The sequence below is a fragment of the Dasypus novemcinctus genome, chromosome 22 (assembly GCF_030445035.2).
Source record: "Dasypus novemcinctus isolate mDasNov1 chromosome 22, mDasNov1.1.hap2, whole genome shotgun sequence".
Lineage (NCBI taxonomy): Eukaryota > Metazoa > Chordata > Mammalia > Cingulata > Dasypodidae > Dasypus > Dasypus novemcinctus.
The window spans coordinates 41057979-41079209 of record NC_080694.1 but is presented as its reverse complement, the minus strand read 5'-3'; positions in this window follow the sequence as shown (position 1 = coordinate 41079209).

Here is a 21231-nt window from a genome sequence, read left to right as displayed (position 1 = left end):
ATGCACTCACTTAATTAATATTCGTGACCAATGACATAGGTATTATTGTCATTCCCATTTTCTTCAAAAACTGTACCTGAGATATGGAGAGGTTAAGTAATCCAGTTGATTGGGGAGATGAGAAAAGAGGGGTACAGAGTGACTCCAAGAATAATAACCTGGTTTTCCGTAGGAAATTTAATGCCTTTAATCCTAATGGTAGACAGGAGGAAGGACAATTTTAGCTTACTGAGAAAATAATGCCAACAAAAATAGTTGAGTTGTTGCTTAATTTGAGTCACCAGTTACTATTAAACTGGAAACCTAGAGTCTTCAAAATCAAGCAGATCATCAAAATAAAGAAGTCATGGAGGTGCGTAAGTCAGCCTTCTCTAGTAGAGATTGGAGATTGCAAAGGGAAGGACTCCCAAGGACAGAAGAAGACAATAATAATAAACACCATTATTGAAGGCTGGCTATGTGTTGGGCTTATTTTATAGAGAGACAACTCACTTCATGACTTTTCAGTTCACAGCATTTTCACCTTAACAGAAAAGTTATACCACTCATTGGACATATTTTTTGGAATAATGATAGTTTTAGCCACTAAATAAATGGTAATAAGAAGTGACTTTTTTGACATTTCAGTTTCAAACCAAAGCACATTTTCTAATTTATGCTATGCAATAATGTCAAACCATAGAATGAAATAATAGCATATGGAATAAATTGGAATTGTGTGTCATGTTTGGATGAGCCAAGAAGTTTTTCTTGCAAATACACACTGAAAGAGGAAGCTCACACCTCCTGTGACTAGTTCGTGGTGAGAAGGCTCTAATGCTCTAATTCTCTTTCAAAGCACTCCTTTTTTATTCTTTATTTTGCCCTAAAGGTGTGTTTTTTTAATGTTGTAATTTTCTTTTCAAGTGCAGTTTTAGTGCAAAATTACCCATGCACTGCAGAGACTGAAACACTGGTAGAGAAAGAATACTGAAAGAAAGGGGAACATAAAAGGCCTTCGTTATACCATATTGCATGCACAAAATATGTTTACTTGCAAATTGTTTTTATGATTTATATACTGTATTTTCATTGTTTAATTAATACATTTTTCTATTTGTGAAAATGGTTTGGAGCCTAAGGTTAGGATAGAACCTTATATTTCCTGTTTGTTATTCATTACTTTGATTCGAGCAACAGGTTTTTGGGTGCAATCAAAGTTGTTAGGTGAGGAATAGGTGCAGGTTATTTTTATTTCTCAAGACATCTCGCCTGGCAATTTACCAGATACAGAATCAGTCTTCGAAGTTCAGCAACAAGGATTATGCCTCCCCCTCTTCACTGAGGTTGATGAATTCATATGCAAGGGCTGTGTGCAACTGGGGATAGAAAGACATGAGCGGACTTCCATCACTGCTGGTACATAGCCACCTGAGATCCATGTATAGTGATGTAGAATGCTCAAGGTCCTGTGCTGGCTTCCTATTTTGACTGCCGCCTGCCGTGGCCAGGCCTTGGCTCAGATGCATCACACACTACACTCTGCATGGCACAACTTTGAATGGCCATCTGGATCAAGCACAGGGGCAGACTCCTCTCCCATTGGATCTCCAGTGATGGTGATTGTCTTAGTTTGTTAGCCTGCTGAGACAAATAGCACACATTGGGTTGACTTAAACAATGGGAATTTATTGGCTCACAGTTTCAGAGGCTAGAAACCTTACTTCCTCTTGGGATCACTAGCATTCTGGCTAGCTGGCAATTTTTGGGTTCCTTGATTTTTCTGTCACATGTTGATGTCCAGATTCTTTTGATTTCCAGCTTCCAGCTTCTCCCCATGGCTTCCTGTTTGTAAGGACTCCAATAATCTGGATTAAAACTTGAGCTCAGGTGTGGATGTAGCTCAAGCAGTTGGGCACCTGCCTCCCACATGGGAGGTCCTGGATTTGGTTCCTGAAGCCTCCTAAAGAAGACAAACAAACAATGGGCATACATGAACAGACAATGAGTAAAATCAATGAGTAGGGAAGCAGATGTGGCTCAAGAGATTGAGCTCCTGCCTACCACGTGGGAGGTCCCAGGTTTGGCTCCTGGTGCCTCCTGGAGAACACGAGCAAGACAGTGAGCTGCTGTGATGCACAGGTGCAACTGCAGAGAGCTGATGCAACAAGGTGACACAACAAGAAGACATAAAAAGGAAAGACAATGAAAGAAACAACAAAGCAGGGAGCTGAGGTGGCTGAAGAGATTGAGCACCTTTCTCCCACATGGGAGGTCCCAGGTTCAGATCCTGGTACCTTTTAAAGAGAAGATGAGCAGACACAGAGAGCAGACAGCAAGTTCAAATAACAAGCGGGAGATAAATAAAGAAAATAAAATTTTGAAAAAATAAATCAACGAACAGACAACAATATAAAAACAATGAGTAAAACCAATGAGCAGACAATGAGTAAAATCAACAAGCAAGACAACAAGCAAACAATGAGCAGACAATGAGTAAAAACAAAAGAGCAGGGAGCAGATGTGCCTCAAGCAGTTGAGTGCCCACCTCCTAAATGGGAAGTCCTGAGTTTAGTTCCTGGTGCCTCCCAAAGAGAAAAAAAAAAAGGCAATGAGCAAAAAACAAGGAGCAGACAATGAGCACAAACAACAAGCAAAAACAACAAGCACGCAAACGAGGGAGCCATTTTGGGGTTGTGGGAGAACCCAAGTTCATTCAGTTTGGTCACACCTTATCTTAAAATAATTAAGATCCTATTTAAAATGTGCTAATACCCACAGGAATGTGGATTAGGATTAAGAACATGTCTAAATTGGCGTACATAACTCAATCTATCCCAGTGATCCTGAGATGTCAGTCATAACCCCCATGAGAAGTGTCCATACTATGTCCTTGATGCAGGTCCTTTCATAAAGACTGTGAGAAGCTATGAAGAGTCACTGGCATACCCTCTCCACAAGATCATTTCAGGGCTTGGAACCCATGAGAACATTGCGATGGCCTCCTACAGCCCTTTGGAACAGCAGGAAATTCAGGAGCCTCCTTACTTGCCTCTTGAGGCTACATGCGTTACACTGTTCAGTCTACTGTGCTGCCCAAGATGGCTCGAGGTTGACCTCCCCTGGCACCAATGCTGGCTCACTCGCCAGGATACCCTCTAGTAAGAGAGACCAAGTTCCTCTCTACGCTTGATGGAAAGTTCTTTAAGGGCAGGGGTTCTGTCTATTTTTGCTAAGCATGACATCTTCTAGCACAGAAGAAGGTTGTTAGAGGTTTCCCCACTGCTAAAAACGAATGTGATACAAAGAATTGGCTTACACAATGGGAATTTATTAGCTCAAGGTTTTGAGGTTAACAGAAATCCAAAATCAAGGCATCTGCAAGGCGATGCTTTCTTCCCAAAGACTGGGGCATTCTAGAGCTGGCTGATGGTGATCCTTTGCCTTTCAGTCCCACAGCAACGCACATGGCGCCTTGCCTGGATTCTTTCTCCATTTGATTTTCACTATGCTTATAAAGGACTCCAGTAACCCAGAATAAAGCCCAAGCTGATTCAGTTGGGCCACACTCTAACTGAAAAAATCATCTTAAAGAGAGCTAATTTACAATGGGTCTACCTCTGCCGGAATGTGGACCAAGACCAAGAACATGTCCAAACTGGTGTGTACAATTCAATCCACCACAAGGGGCTAGTAAATAACCTTTTACTAATTATTGGATTATTCTTAGGACTTGGTATGCAAGATAGAAACAGGGTAAGGAGATTTTATGTTGATTTCTGTAAACGTCTTTTACTAATCTGAAAAGATGGAAAGAAATACTGGTTCAACCTGTTCAAGTTTCCTTTTCAATATTTCTATATCATATCTAGATTGTAGCTTTTTAATTTAGAAGTCAAGAATTCATCATCTTTATTCTCTGTAAACTCTTCCATTAGAGTGAACCATGCCTTCTCTTATAGCTAGGCTGTCAGGAGGAGGGTGTGCTGGATGGGAAGAGGATAGAATTTGGTGTATTATTAGAAAATAATTATCCCATGATAGTATTATTATCCCTTTTTTAAGAAAGCTGAATGTAAGGCTCAGAAAGATGGAGTGACTAACCAAAATGCATACAGCTTCTAATGGTTGGGGCTAAATTTTTAACACGTCTGCAGGTCTTAATACCCACACATCTTCTTCTACCCTCATACTGGATGCTATCCCTCTGGCTGTCAATGCCGCACTTCCCTCACCTCTTCAATCCCTGATCATAATCAAATTTCAGGTCAAATTTCACTTCCTCTGGGGTCTCTGATCCTCTTAGTCATTCTCACCCTGGGATGATTTTGGTCGCCAGGGATCATTTGGTAATGTCTGGAGACATTTTTGGTTTTCAGAACTGGAGTGTGGGAGCAGGTGCTACTGGCATCTAGTGGGTAGAGACCGGACATACCGATAAATATCCTACAGTGCACAGAACAGCCCCCATGACAAAGAATTTTCCAGCCCAAAATATCAATAGAGCAGAGATTTTAAAAACCATGCTGTAAACAGTGCCTGTTATATATTGTAATAGCACCCAGTGCTGTCCTGTCATAACATTTATTAAAGTTTATAATCCTACATCTATTATTATAAATATAATTATATGGTCACCAATTTCTTAGTACCTCACATTCCCATTAAGGTGGAGGGGTCATATAATTTGTCATTCAAATCAGAACAGTACTGAGAATAAAAGAAGACATTACTAATAACTATATTGGACAACAGACATAAATAGAGCCTATTCTAGGCAAACTGGATGTATATTTATCCTAGTCGACCTTCAAGCTAGGAATACAATAGAATATAGAATTAGAAGATTGATTATAATGGTGTGAGATTAAATTCAAGATGAAGGAGAAGTGACTAGTATCTACTCTACTTGTACTGTCAGCCAAAGGGGTGCTGATGCAAAGTCCCAGAATTCTGTTGGCTTTTATAAAGGTTATTTATTTGGGGTAGAAGCTTACAGTCACCAGGCCATAAATAAGTTACTTCCCTCACCAAAGTCTGTTGCCACATGTTGGAGCAAGATGGCTGCCAACATCTGCAAGGGTTCAGGTTTCCTGGGTTTCTGTCTTCCCAGGGCTCATTTCTCTCCAGGCTTAAATGCTTTGGTCTTTCCACAAGGCCAGCTGCAGACTATCAGGCTAATGGCTTGTCTCTCTTCCCAGGACCTCTGCTTTGTCTCAGGGAACATTCTCTCCTTCCTCAAATGCCTGCTTCTCTGTATTTACTTCCCAGGGCTCCAATATCAAAAGTCTAACTTCCCTTCTCTTTGGTGTGGTTTCTCTGTGAGTCCTCACCCACAAAGGGGGCAGAGATTCAACATCCTATGGATGTGGCCCAATTGAAGCTTAACCATTATTTAATCAAGTGAAAATGAAATCTTGAATCCAATATAACCTAATATGCCCAAAGGAACAGACCAGTTTATACACATAATCCAATATCTATTTTTGGAATTCATAAACAATATCAAACTGCTACACTACTCATAAGTTTCATGAGGAAGGAGGCAGTATAAAGCAAGCTTGAAGAAGAGTAGTATTATGGACATGTAAATATATGTCCTTCATCCTACATCCATGGTGAGAAAATTTCTGTCAAAGAAAATGTTGATGTATGCAAAAGTCGAGGAAGGAGGATTCCCCAAAAGATGAGGGGTGGGGATAAGATCAGGGTCCCATAGGTACTGTTCCTTTTCAAAGACAGGAAGAAATTAGAAAAACAATTTTCCTATTTTATTGAAGAATAATATAATAGGGTGGGTTTGTAAAAGGGCATGTGTCTTATCATTGAAGTAGGAGGCAAGGTTGCTGGAAGGAATAAAGTGGGAAGTTTAGTGAACCAGCATGTGTCTAAAGATGGGTACACAGATGTGAATAAAAGGATGGTAAAAAAATCTTGGTGGTGTGCCTAACTTTAGGGAGCTTGGAATAGTGGGGAGACTAAAGAGTTGAGCACCGAGCTTTCTTCTAGTAATAAACAAAATGTGGTATACACATATGATGGAATACTATTTAGCTGTAAGAAGAAATGAAGTTGGGATGCATATAACAACATGGATGAACCTTGAGGACATTATGTTGAGTGAAATAAGCCAGACACAAAAAGGCAAATATTGTATGGTCTCACTAAAATGAGCTAAATGCAATGAGTAAACTCAGAGTTAAACTCTTGAGTATAAGTTACTAGGAGCTAAATGAAGGTTGAGAAGGGGGAGTGGACACTGAATGTATGTAGAATTTTTACTACGGTTGATTGTAAATGTGTGGAAATGGATAGAGTTGATGATAGTACAGGATAGTGATTATAACTAACACTGCTGAATTATAAATGTGATGGTAGTTGAAAGGGATAGTCTAGGGGTGTAAATGTCAATGGAAAGAAAGCTAGAGGATAATCTAGGAACTGTATAGCATAGCAAATTCAGTGGTGAATGAGGATTGTTAATAGTATAGATACAAGAATGTTCTTCTATGAACTAGAATAAATGTAAGTCACTATTACAAGGTATTAAGAATGTGATACATGGGAAAAATACAAGTATTATAACTTTGTGGCCAGAGTTAATAGCAATATTGTATAATAATATGTTTGCATCAATGCAAAGAAGGTACTATGTCATAGCTAAGGGTCAAAAACACGGGAGTATAAAGGCATATGGGATTTTTCATTTTGGAGGAATGAAAACATTCTAAAATAGACTGAGGTGATGACAGCACAGCACAGCACAGTGATGAAAACAAGAGCCACTGAGTATAATTTCTGGATGTATGGGGTCATATAACACAGTGAACCCTATGGAGGATGATGGACCATGGTTAACAGTACAAACACGAGAACATTCTCTTATGAACTATAGCAAATATTCAATACTAATACAGGGTGTTAACAATTGGGTGGGTTGGGGGGGGGGGAAATACACCAAATGTAAGCTATAGACTATAGTTAGCAGTAATATCTTGATGATGTTCTTTCATCATTTGTAACAAATGCTTCACAGCAGTGCAAGGTGTTTGTGATGGGTGATGTAAAGGAATTCTGTATGTTATGCATGATTAGTTTGTAAACTCACAACTTCTCTAATAAAAAAAATACTGGGTTTTCAAAGGACTCTAAAACTAGGGCATTGGATAATCAACAAAGATTCAGATAATTTTATGACACCCACTACTCCCCCAGAATTGTTATTAAATCTTTGTAATAGTCTTAAAAAAAAAAAAAAGATAACTGGTCCATTTACTGCCAAAAGAGGGAAGAAGGAAGGGAGGGTAGGATAGAGGGAGTGAAGGAAGGAAAAAGGGAGAAGGAAAAAGAGGAGAGGGAGTGACACAGAGAGCAGGAGGGAGAGAGGAAGAAGGAAATCAAGATAAAACAAAGAACAATCAGTAGCACCATTTTTGTAAATTTAAATTTACTGCCATAGTATTTGCCAAATGTTGAAATCTATATAAAAACTTCCCAGTCATCCTTTTAAGGCTGATGTTTTTGTGCAACATTGGTCTAGTGATGAAAATAATTTATCAAAGAAGAAACTGGAACACTCTGAGAAGACTGCTTGTTTATTCAAAATAGGTGAAATTCTTGTGAATTTAGGTTTTTAAAGGCAGCCCTGGGTAAATAAGACAAATATTTTAGCTCTTCTTCTCAGATAAAGAAATAAAAGGCATAAAAAAGTAAATGGCTTTTCCCAGTTGAGAAGGAGAACACAACAATCTGTTCTCTTATTGCTAACCAGGAGAATACTAGAATTAGTCTTTGTTACAATTTTAACAGTGAAAAGATAGTCCCCCTTTCCCCAAGCCCCGTCACTGCTTTCCTTAGGGCTGTCAGAGATCAGTCTGATCACCACATACAGACTGAGATTAAATGCCAAAGAAAATGTTCTATTGTCGTGGGAGGGTGGAAGTGGTGGAGAAGGTGATGATAGTTGTGTTTCCTTTTACTCTCTTTCTGTCTTTTTCTTTGTTTTTAAATTATTTTTACCCTGACTTTTAGCATTCCAAAACTTTTTGTCCTGTGAAAACTGTATTCTGCTATCTATGTGCATAAACTTAAGACTAGGTTTAAGCAAGGATATTTGCCAGTTTCTTTGCTACTTACTCAGCTGGAGGAAAGACTCTTGAGAAAATCTTGTGGGTGTACACAGAAAATCTCCATTCTGTTCTTTCATTTGTGAATGCCTAACACATGCCCAAACAAGTGGAACTGCTGCCTCTAAAGACCTGCCAGGTACCATAATAACACATCACAATGACTTCTGTACGGTATTTCAAGTAAATGAATACATTACTGTGAGACTCCAGTATATGCAGATGATTGATAAGATCGACTCCAGCCACTCCAATCATTACAGAATTACAGAGTCTCATGTCTACACAGCTGCCTTATCAACTTAAATAGCTTTATGACTCTGTGGTAAATAAGCAATTACTGTAATAGTGATAATTTGCAGTATTTAGAAATGTGAAATTAAGCAGACCTGAAAATTATATTTGAACCCAACCTTTGAAACACAAAATCTTTGCTGCAATATCTTCTACTATCTTTCTCTTAAGATAGTTATTGCTAAAAGCTGATTATTAAATTAATGATATTTAGAGAAATTGAAAAATATCAAACAATATAAAGAGGAAATTAAAAATCACCCTTGATTGCATCATGAAAATATAATCAAACAATTTTAAACATTTTATTTCTCTACATAAGATTGCTTCATATATTGTATACCTATTTAAATTTTATCATGAATATTTTCCCTACTACTCCATTTAATAAATGTTATTTCATTTAATCATTTTCTATTATTGGGCATTTAGGCTATTGTTAATTTATGCATCTTATAAAGAAGGTTATACTGAATTGGTTGTCTTTCTGTATTTTAACATATATTTAATATAAAGACTAGAATTGCAACTACTAGATCAAAGGATATACTTTTTAACCTTTCAGCATAACTTCTTTCCAGAAATATAGGTCTACAAGAATTCATATTTTCCTTTTGCTTTCACAACAGTGAGTGTTACCATATCCTACAAACCTCTACAGTCATATAGGTAAAATTATATTCCCCTAAGTACATTAATTTTCAAAGCTTTTATTACTAGTATTGAAGTCTCCATGTTCATTGGCTGTTTGCTTGTTTTTTTTTTTTTTTTTTTTTTTTTGAAATTTGGAATAGATTTCCCCTATTCCTATTTTTTTTTTTAATTTTTTTATTTTTTATTGACTTTGTAATAATATTACATTAAAAATATATATGTGAGGTCCCATTCAACCCCACCCCCCCACCCCCCCTCTCCCCCCCCCCCAACAACACTCGTTCCCATCATCATGACACATCCATTGGATTTGGTAAGTACATCTTTGGGCACCTCTGCACCTCATATACATTGGTTCACATCATGGCCCATACTCTCCTCTATTCCATCATGTAGGCCCTGTGAGAATTTACAATGTCCGGTGATTACCTCTGAAGCACCATCCAGGGCAGCTCCATGTCCCGAAGACGCCTCCACCTCTCATCTCTTCCTGCCTTTCCCCATACCCTTTGTCCATTATGTCCACTTTTCCCAATCCAATGCCACCTCTTCTATGTGGACACTGGATTGGTTGTGTCCATTGCACCTTTATGTCAAGAGGAGGCTCAGATTCCACCTGGATGCTGGATGCAACCCTCCCATTTTCAGTTGTAATCACTCTAGGCTCCATGGTGTGGAGGTTGTCCTTCTTCACCTCCATCTTAGCTGAGTGTGGTAAGTCCAATAAATCAGATTGTAGGTGCTGGAGTCTGTTGAGGCTCAGGATCTGGCTATCACATTGTCAGTCCAGAGATTCAAATCCCCTAAATATATCTTAAACCCCAACATTAACTGCACCTCCAGCACATTAGCATGAAAGTCTTATGAAGGGAGATCCCATCTGAGTCCAGATTCATCACACATAAACACCATTTCCAAAGAGGGGCCATCTGCCCTGGTAGTTAACCCCATCGGCCATGACCATAACTCCCATGGGTCTCTTTAGCCCTCAAAGGAACCAATATCTGGGGGTTGTATCTGCTTTATCTGTCTCTCTGACTCTGCTCAGTTGTGCATGAGGGCAAACCTTCTGCCAGCCTCCAGACTCTTTTTTAGAAACTCGTAGCCATATAAACTCATTTCTCCTTTCCATTTCCCCCTTACTTTAGGTCAAACAGCATTTTAAAGTCATGGTATTTTATGTAGACATGGATATTCTGCTGATCCGCATTGAACCTTCCGTATAAGGTCATTTTCCAGTTGCATCATCAGTTGGTAGTTGATAGTGGTCCCTCGTTGCCAGGGAGGCTCATCCCCGGGTGTCATGTCCCACGCTGGGGGGAAGGCATTGCATTTACATGCTGAGTTTGGCTTCGAGACTGGCCACATTTGAGTAACATGAAGGCTGACAGAAGGAAATTCCCAGGCACAAAGTTGCTCTAGGCCTTGTTATTATTTTGGGTTTATCAGCTCACAAGCATAGTCATTAGTATCAGGGGCTCACTGTTGAACCCTCACTCCCTCCCGGTCCCCACCACTGTACCTGGGAGACTGTCGCTGCTCCCCTAGGGGCCACGACAGAGCACCACTGGCCAGGAACCCAGTCCCTTACTAGGGAATGGCATATAGCGATGAGTTTAAAGGATAGATAAAGAACTTGGATAAAGTTAGATAAAGAACTTAGATAAAGAATGTTGACTTGAAAAAATTCCACATCCTATTTTTTTCCTTTTTTTTTTTTTTTTTCCCCCCCCCCCCCAATTATTCAGCTTTTCTTCACAGGAGTCCTAGACCACAGCAATGTATATATATAATATACAGCACTCCCACACATCCACCAGAAAACTTTTTCCCTTCCACAGTGATACTCTTACGCCCTATTCATATCATATTTACTTAAAGTGATGTACAGAGTCTGAGACATTAGCTTTCTAACAAGGTGACATCTGTGTTTACATTATGGTGCATACTTTAGGATACACAGTTCTTTACATTTTTAGTTATCCTATGTTTTACATTATGGTTTACATTATCAGTCTGTCATCTCCTATATGTTATGGTGTAATATTACATGTTTTATATCCATCCTTGTGTACTCTCAAGAAACTCCTCTCTTACCCCCCATTTACTTTGGTTCCACACATTTAACGTCCATTTTCCCTTCCACCTTGGTGCCCTCAGTGATAGCCAACCTCCGTTTCCTGAGGAGCCACTTCCAGAGATAGATGGAATAGTGTTCAGGGCCTAACTTGCTCAACTGCCCCAATGCCCTGGGAGCCACCCTTTCTCTCGAGGGATACAGTTCCCTCTATTGGATGGCATTAGTCCTCCCCAGGATGTGGGTCCACCCCCACTCTCACTACTTGGGTTTCTACCCCATGGTGTCACCCACTCTGGCAGAATGAGCATTTAGACATTCCCCAGGAGCCCGTCCTGCATCAGACCCTCCCCTCCGAGCATTCTAAACAGGTAACCCTCTTTATTATATTTTGATATGATTTTCTCGGCATTTTACTCTCCACCAACACCTGACCCTCTCCTGGTTCGTATGCTACCCCTCCCTCCCCCCACTTTTGGGCAACGTTACCCACCCGTCCCTCCCCAGCCACCCTCAAACCCGCAAAGCCCCAAGCAAAGGCAACCCCTTGCCCCCCTTTTATCTCTTCTTTGTGTTCATACTTACCACCATCTCGTCTTAAATTCCACCCCTGCAGACATCGGCTCATATCCTTCCTCCACCCTCCGATTTCCTGCAAGCCTATCGTTCAGTCTCTTGCTATCTAGGGCAGCTTGTTTATTTCATATCATTGAGGTCATGTAGTATTTGTCCTTCAATGTCTGGGTTGCTTCACTCAACATAAGGTTCTCAAGATTCATCCATGTTATCACATGTGTTTGTAGTGTGTTTGTTCTTACAGCCGAGTAGTATTCCATTGTGTGTATATACCACATTTTATTGATCCACTCGTCTGTTGATGGGCATTTGGGTTGATTCCAACTTTTGGCAATAGTGAACAATGCTGCTATGAACATTGGTGTACATATATTGGTTTGTGTTTTTGTTTTCAGTTCTGCTGGGTATATTCCCAGCAGTGGTATTGCTGGGTCATATGGCAAATCTATGGCTAGTTTTTTGAGAAACCGCCATACTGTTCTCCAGAATGGTTGGATCCTTCTGCATTCCCACCAGCAGTGGATGAGTGTTCCCCTTCCTTCACATCCTCTCCAGCACTTGTATTCTTCTGTTTTTTTCATAGCTGCCAATCTTATGGGTGTAAGATGGTATCTCATTGTGGTTTTGATTTGCATTTCCCTGATAGCTAGAGATTTGGAACATTTTTTCATGTGCTTTCTTGCCATTTGTATTTCTTCTTCGGAGAAGTGTCTGTTTAAGTCTTTTTCCCATTTTTTAAATGGATTGTTTATCTTTTTATTTTCAAGATGTAGGAGTTCTTTATATATGCAAGTTATAAGTTTCTTATCAGATATATGATTGCCAAATATTTTCTCCCACTGTGTGGGCTCCCTTTTTACTTTCTTGACAAACTCCTTTGAGGTGCAGAAGGCTTTAATTTTGAGGAAGTCCCATTTATCTATTAGTTCTTTTGCTGCTCGTGCTTTTGGTGAGATATTCATAAATCCATTACCTATTACAAGGTCCTGTAGATGTTTCCCTACACTGCTTTCTAAGGTTTTTATGGTCTTGGCTCTTATATTTAGGTCTTTGATCCATCTTGAGTTGATCTTTGTATAAGGTGTGAGATGGTAATCCTCTTTCATTCTTCTACATATGGCTATCCAGTTCTCCAGACACCATTTGTTGAATAGGCCACTCTCTCCCAGTTGAGAGGGTTTGGTGGCTTTATCGAATATTATGTGGTTGTATATGTGAGGTTCTATATCAGAGCTTTCAATTCGATTCCATTGGTCTATATGTCTCTCCTTATGCCAATACCATGCTGTTTTCACCACCGTAGCTTTATAGTATGTTTTGAAGTCAGGTAGTGTGATTCCTCCAATTTCGTTTTTCTTTTTCAGTATGTCTTTGGCTATTCGGGGTCTCTTTCCTTTCCAAATAAATTTCATAGTTAGTTTTTCTAGTTCCTTAAAGAAGGCTGCATTGATTTTTATTGGGATTGCATTGAATGTGTAGATCAATTTTGGTAGGATAGACATCTTAATAATGTTCAGTCTTCCTATCCATGAACAAGGAATAGTCTTCCATTTATTTAGGTCTTCTTTGATTTCCTTGAACAATCTTGTATAGTTCTCAGTGTATAAGTTCTTTACCTCTTTAGTTAAATTTATTCCTAAGTATTTGATTTTTTTATTTACTATTGTGAATGGTATTTGTTTCTTGATTTCCTCCTGATCTTGCTCATTATTGGTGTACAGAAATGCTACTGATTTTTGCGCATTGATCTTATAACCTGCGACTTTACTAAACTCATTTATGAGTTCTAGAATCTTCGTTGTAGATCTCTCAGGGTTTTCTATGTATAGGATCATGTCATCTGCAAATAATGAAATTTTGACTTCTTCCTTTCCAATTTGAATGCCTTTTATTTCTGGTTCTTGCCTCAGTGCTCGAGCAAGTACTTCTAAGACAATGTTAAATAGGAGCGGCGACAGTGGGCATCCTTGTCTTGTTCCTGAGTTTAGAGGGAAGGAGTCTAGGATTTCTCCATTGTAAACAATATTGGCTTTAGGTTTTTCATATATACTCTTTATCATGTTCAAAAAATTTCCTTGTATTCCAATCATTTGGAGTGTTTTTATCAAGAAAGGGTGCTGTATTTTGTCAAATGCTTTTTCTGCATCAATAGATATAATCATGTGATTTTTTTCCTTCAATCTGTTTATATGGTGTATTACGTTGATTGATTTTCTTATGTTGAACCATCCTTGCATACCTGGGATGAATCCCACTTGGTCGTGGTGTATAATTCGTTTAATGTGTTGTTGAATACGATTAGCAAGTATTTTGTTAAGTATTTTTGCGTCTAGGTTCATTAGAGAAATTGGTCTGTAATTTTCCTTTCTTGTGATGTCTTTGTTTGGCTTTGGTACTAGGGTAATGTTGGCATCATAGAAGGAGTTGGGTAATGTTCTTTCTGTTTCGATGGTTTGGAATAGTTTCAGCAGGATTGGTGTCAGTTCTTTACGGAATGTTTTATAGAATTCACCTGTGAAGCCATCTGGCCCTGGGCTCTTCTTAGTTGGGAGATTTTTAATAACTGATTCTATCTCTCTGCTTGTGATTGGTTTGTTAAGATCATCAATTTCTTCTTTTGTCAATATGGGCTGTTTATGTGTTTCTAGGAATTTGTCCATTTCCTCTAGATTGTCATTTTTGTTGGAATATAGTTTTTCAAAATATCCTCTTATGATAGTCTTTATTTCTGTGGGGTCAGTGGTGATATCGCCTTTCTCATTTCTTATTTTGTGTATTTGCATCTTCTCTCTTTTTTTCTTTGTTAGTGTTGCTAAAGGTTTGTCAATTTTGTTAATCTTCTCAAAAAACCAGCTCTTGGTCTTGTTTATCTGTTCAAGTGCTTTCTTATTTTCTATTTCATTTAGTTCTGCTCTTATCTTTGTTATTTCCTTCCTTCTTCTTCCTGTTGGGTTACTTTGTTGTTGTTTTTCTAATTCCTTCAAATGTGCAGTTAGTTCTTCAATTTTTGCTCTTTCTTCTTTTTTGATATATGAATTTATGGCTATAAACTTCCCTCTCAGTACTGCTTTTGCTGCATCCCATAAATTTTGGTATGTTGTGTTATCATTATCATTTGTTTCAAGGTAGTCATTGATTTCTTTTGAGATTTCCTCTTTGACCCACTGTTTTTCTAAGAGTGTGTTGTTTAATTTCCAAATCGTGGTGTGAAATCTGGGCTTCTTTCCCTTGCAAATCTCCAGCTTGACTCCACTGTGGTCAGAGATAATGTTTTGTATGATTTCAATCTTTCTGAATTCGTTCAGCCTTTCTTTGTGGCCTAGCATATGATCTATCTTGGAGAATGATCCATGTGCGCTTGAGAAAAATGTATATCCTGCTGTGTTTGGGTGTAGCGATCTATATATGTCTATTAGATCGAGCTCCTCTAATATACTATTCAGATGTTTTGTTTCTTTGGTGATTCTCTTTTGAGATGTTCTGTCCAGAATTGATAGTGGTGTATTAAAATCCCCCACTATAATTGTAGATGTATCTATTCTTTCACTTAGTTTTTCCAGCGTTTGCCTGACGTATTTAGAGGCACCCTTGTTAGGGGCATAGATATTTATGATTGTTCGATCTTCTTGACAGATTTTCCCTTTGACTAAAATGTAGTATCCTTCTTTGTCTCTCACAATTGTTTCACATTTAAAGTCTATTTTGTCTGATATTAATATAGCTACTCCTGCCTTTTTTTGGTTATTGTTAGCTTGTATGATTGTTTTCCAGCCTTTCACTTTCAATCTCCATGCGTCTCTGGGTCTAAGATGTGTCTCTTGTAGACAGCATATGGATGGGTCATATTTCCTTATCCAGTGTCCCAGTCTGAATCTTTTGATAGGTGAGTTTAATCCATTGACATTCAGTGTTATTACTATCAAGGAATTATTTGTGTTATGTTTGCTTGTTTTATTTCATGAATTGTATGTGTTCTTTGCCCACCATAATTAGATCTAGTCTTTTCCTTACCAACTTGAAAATACTTTCTCCAATTTTTGTTTTCTTCAAAATTTTCTACATTTATTTATTGCATTTGGAGATCTATTACTTTACATAATGAGCACATATTTGGAAAATTTTATTTGGAGTTCTCCATTTCTATGATCTTTAAATAAAACAGATAAATATTTTTTAAATTTTCTTCATGGATTTTTATTATTTTGAAATTTTTATTTAATTTCATGATCTATCTAGAGAGTATCCTCAGGCTTTTTATTATACTCACCTCAGCTGAAATGCATTTGTACTTCATACAATAAAATCATGCAAAATATATTTTCTTGATAATAAAAATTTTTAATATTTTGGATGGCAACAAATAAAATTCTTCAAAACTATAGAGGACACTTGAAGAAATTCAGTAGATGAATAAATAAGGAGGAGGAGAAGGGGAGTAAGAAATGATGCTGTTACTTATAAACCAGTTACATTAGAGAAACACCTACATTTTTTCCTTTGATTATAATAATGGCACTTAGGCATTGCCTTTTATCTTATCTTGTCCAAACTTTTATTGCTATTTCAGGGTACAAGTCACTTCACTTTAAGAATATGTGTTGCCCACATAGGAAAAAAACAAACGCAGTCTGCCCTTTTCTGTTTACCAGTTTATTATGAGAAAAATGCCTTTTAAAGGCCTATTAACTTTGAAAGTTCTTTTGAAAGGAGAAAGTGGTGTGCTCCCCAGCCTTAGAGCTTCATTCAACATGCCATCTCAAGCCCTGTGCACCAAAAGAGCTGAAGAAAGCAATTCCATTTTATTTTCACTTCTAAGGACGTGGATATCAGGACTTAGTCTTCTTTGAGCATAACTTACAATGAATTATTCAGTGAACCTGTTTATATAATTCTAAATCCATCCTTGCTCACATTTAGCAATGACGGGCCCCTGTTTAATGGCGATGGCCACTTTCGGGTCCACCACCACAGGGAGTAGAGTACTTTATGTATTAAACCCCTTCAGCGCATTTATTTACCTGGTCAACCCCCAGGAAATATACAAAAGACACTATAAAATACAAGAAACACAAATGAAGAGAAGTATTCATTATATCCTCCTCACACTGCTTTGCACATAGTGTTTTTCCAAGTAGAATAGAGTCCTTATAATTTTTATAGGATAAGTAACTTAATAATCATCCAACTGTGACTATATTACTACTGTGGACTATGAAATTGCACTCAACCAAATGTGAACATTTTATTTTAGCTGTATGATTGTATTTTCCCTACTGTCTTATTTAATAAATTATATTTTATTTAATTGTGCTCTGTATTGGACATTCAGTTTTTTTCTCTAACTTTTGTATATTATAAAGAGGATTACATGGATTTGTTTGCATTCAGAAATCAGCTGTCAATTTTGTAGAATATTCTAGAAAAATATTAATTCCTTTTTACCACTTCTGAAGAAATGTTTCCTACTTGGGCTTTTTATTCTTTAAGTGAAGAGAATACCTACATTTCCTTGACTAATTAAGATATTCATATAATACATTTCCATAAAGCATAGTATTTCCTCATTTAAAATTATTTACTGTATTACTTAAGGATCAAATTGATATACAAGTTTCAAATCAATTTCGAATCAGAGAATGTCACACTTAATCATTTTCCCTATTATGTCAATACTTCTAACATTATTTTTAGATGTTTCGATCATTTTCAAGTCTATCTGCCTGTATCAATATTTTAGCTTTGCCTAATTTGAACTTGTGAAATGGATTTTATCCCAGGTCAATTCTAATCTAGACATAGAAAGAAAAGAAAAAAGGCAATCATTATTGGAGCCTACCCCAATCAAGATGGCAGAGTGAAATGCTTCAGGACTCCACTATAGAGGCTTTAAATAACCAGCAAGAAGTGTCAAAAACATTTTTCTCAAAGCTCCAGAAAACAGTTAAAAGGACTGCAGTAACAGGGCGTGTGCTAAACCAAGAAAAAAGCTGCTTAAAAGCACTAGGATCTTGTGGCACCATGGCTGACCCATTTGCTACCCCTTATCAGATCCTCAGGGAGCCAGCCAGCACTCCCAAAGCAGATCCCTAGTCCAGGTTTCAGAGGAAGCAGAATAACTCTTGTACACATACTGTAAATATATACATCTGGCCAGTGGTTGTCTGGGGAACTCGCCATCCCAGTACTAACCCTGCATGTAAAAGGAGATCACAGAATGCTCCTAGTGATTCCCTAGGAGAGCAGTCAGCTGTGTTGTCTGAGGCAAAGGATACATAGTGCAGTCCCCGAGACTGTGAGAAAACCATTTCCTAGGGAAGAGGAGATATTTGGAATCATGTAAATGAGAGAAAGTATAGGGCCACACATATTTGCCCAAGACAAGATACATACACAAAAGGGATCAGGAAGTCTCCTGTGCTTTGACCTGAAGCTATTTTCTATAATCATTATATAGATAAGCCCTGAAGGAGAGCACTTCCTCAGGTTAATTTGCAAAGGCTGAGAAATGGGTTTTCTTTTTTCCTTCTTTTAATTTTTTGTTACCTTCAGGCAATAAAGGAAAACTTTGTCATAATACTAGCTGTATAGATGATAAAGGAAGAGATGCCTCAGAATTCAAATTCCAGCAATAACACATTAATATAACAAAATTCCAGGTTTCAACACAATATTTAAAAAATATACAAAAAATTGGAAGTGATGGGCCAGACAGAGGAGAAGATTAAAACATTAGAAAAAAATTAATGAGAAGGACTAGACCAGGGACATCCCAAAGACTTAACAAAATGGTCCTAAATATGCTCAGAAAGTCAAAAGAAAACATGGACAAAGAAATGAAGGAAACATATAAAGAATATCAATAGAAATATGGAAATTATGAAAAGGAAGCAAAAAGAAATGAAGAACAGAGTATCTGAAATTAAAAATTCATTGGAGGAAGGGTTCATCAATTGTAACAAATGTATCACACTAATGAAAGATTTCGTTAATGGGGTAAAGTGAGTGTGCGGGGAGGGGTATATGAGAATTCCCTATATTTTTCATATAACATTTATGTAATCTAAAGCTTCCTTAAATATATATATATATAAAGAAAAGGAAATTCATTGGAGGGATTCAACAGCAGATAGGTGCAGGCAGAAGAAAGAATTAATGAACTTGAAGATAAGACCATTGAAATCATTCACTTTAAGGAGCAGACAGAAGAAAGAATGAAGAAAAGTCAACAGAGCCTGAGGAAACTGTGGGCACTACCAATTGTAACAATATATGAATTGTGGGATCCCAGAAGGAAAAGAAAGAGAGAAAGGAGCAGAGAGGCTATTCAAAGAAATGATGGTTTAATACTTCTCAAATTTAACAAAAGACATGAATATACATATCCAAGATTCTCAACTAACTCTAAACAGGATAAAACCATATAGATCCAAACTGCAATATATTATAAATCCATTTGTCAAACCCCAAGGATAAGGAGAGAATTCTGAAAGCTGCAAGAGAAAAGCAATGTATCACATACAAGGGAACTTCAATATGGTTAAGTGCCAATTTCTCATCAGAAACCATGAAGGCAATATGGCAATGGGATGCCATATTGAAAGTATTCAAATATGCCAACCAAAGGTTCTATACCTGACAAAACTGTCTTTCATAAATGAGAGAGAGATCAAGACCTTTACAGATAAACAAAAGCTGAGTGAGTTTCTCATCACTAAACTCACCCTACAAGAGATGCTAAAGAGAGTTCTGCAGGTTGAAATGAAAGGATACTGTGAAGAAGACTGAAGTTGCATGAGGGAATAAAGTGCTCCACTGAGGAAATGGCATGTGTAACTACAGATGCTAGTACTAAGTATTTTTTAGTTTTTTAGCTTCACCTTTTTCTTCCTATAGGCTTTAAAAGACAAATGCGTAAAATGTAACTATGAATCATGGTTTCAGACCCATAAGACATAAACATGCAATTTTTGACAAGAACTACATGAAGGTTGGGGAAAGGAGGGCTATAGGAACAGAGTTTGTGTATACTATTGAAGTAAGGTGATATCAAAATAAATAAGATTATTATAAATTTAGGATGTTAAATTTCATCCCATGGTAACTACCAAGGGAATATCAGATACTATGCAAGTTCATAGACAGAGAAATTAGAGTACAGTATGCCAGGGTCAAGAGACAGAGAAAAGGGGGAGTTAATATATAGTGTGTATAGGGTTACTCTTTGGGGAGATGGGAGAGTTTTGGTAATGCAAGGTGGTGAGGGTATCACAACATTGTTAAGTAATCTCATGGAATGTTATCATTAGAAATGGTTAAGATGGGGAATTTTATTTTGCTTATATGTTACCACAATTAAAAACAAGAATGAGCACCTAAATGGAGAATCATAGTTAAATACAATACATGATCCTGGACGAGCTCTATTAAGGCTGGAGGAAAGGTCCAAAAGGACAATCTTGGGATGTGAAAAAATTGGAATATAGTTCAGCTTTGTATCAATATTAAATTTCTTGACTTGATAACTGCACTTAAGGTGTTTGGTTGCATAAGTGAATATCTTTGTTTTTAGGAAATGTACAAGGTAGTAATAATTGTTCAAGGAGTATGGAACCTACAACCAAATATTCAGAAACTGGAATGATAAATAGGTATACAGACAGGAAGGCATATGAATAGACTCATAGATAGATGGATTGATATACTAATGAATAGATAGAATGATATAGAAATGTGGAAAATATTAAAATTGGTGGAGTGGACTTGGGTATATGAAAGGATAGTAGTACAAAGGATAGTAGTATGGATTTGTATTATTTATGATACTGTCTAATAAGTTTGGAAGTATTTCAAAATAAAGTTTTTTAAAAAGGAAAACATTATTAAAAATTTCTAAACCCCATCAGTGACATGCCTTTTTTGTGAATTAGTATTAAACAATAATAATTTTTTTCATTAAAAAGTTTATTGACGTATATCACTTATACATAAACATTCATAAACAATAAGTGTACAGTAAAAGCTGTGAACTTACAAAACAAACATGGATAACATTACACAGGGCTCTCATACCTCACCGTACCACCAATACCCAGCACACTTGTAAAACATTTTAACAAATGATGAAAGAGTATCCGTAAAATATTACTACTAATCAAAGTATCATATATATTGCATTAGACAGCCAAAGGGGTGCTGATGCAAAACACCAGAAATTGGTTGGTTTTTATAAAGGGTATTTATTTGGGGTAGAAGCTTAGAGATACCAGGCCATAAAGCATAAGTTACTTCCCTCACCAAAGTCTATTTTCACATGCTGGAAGCAAGATAGATGACTGCTGACGTGTGCGAGGGCTCAGGCTTCCTGGGTTCCTGTGGGCTCAGCGCCTCTGTTTTTTCCACAAGGTCAGCTGTAGACTATCAGGCAAAAGGCTCTTTCTCTCTTTCCCTGGGACTCCAGCTTCAGCATCAAACTCCAACATCAAGACTCCAACATTAAAAGCCCTTAATTCTGTCCATTGCCATACC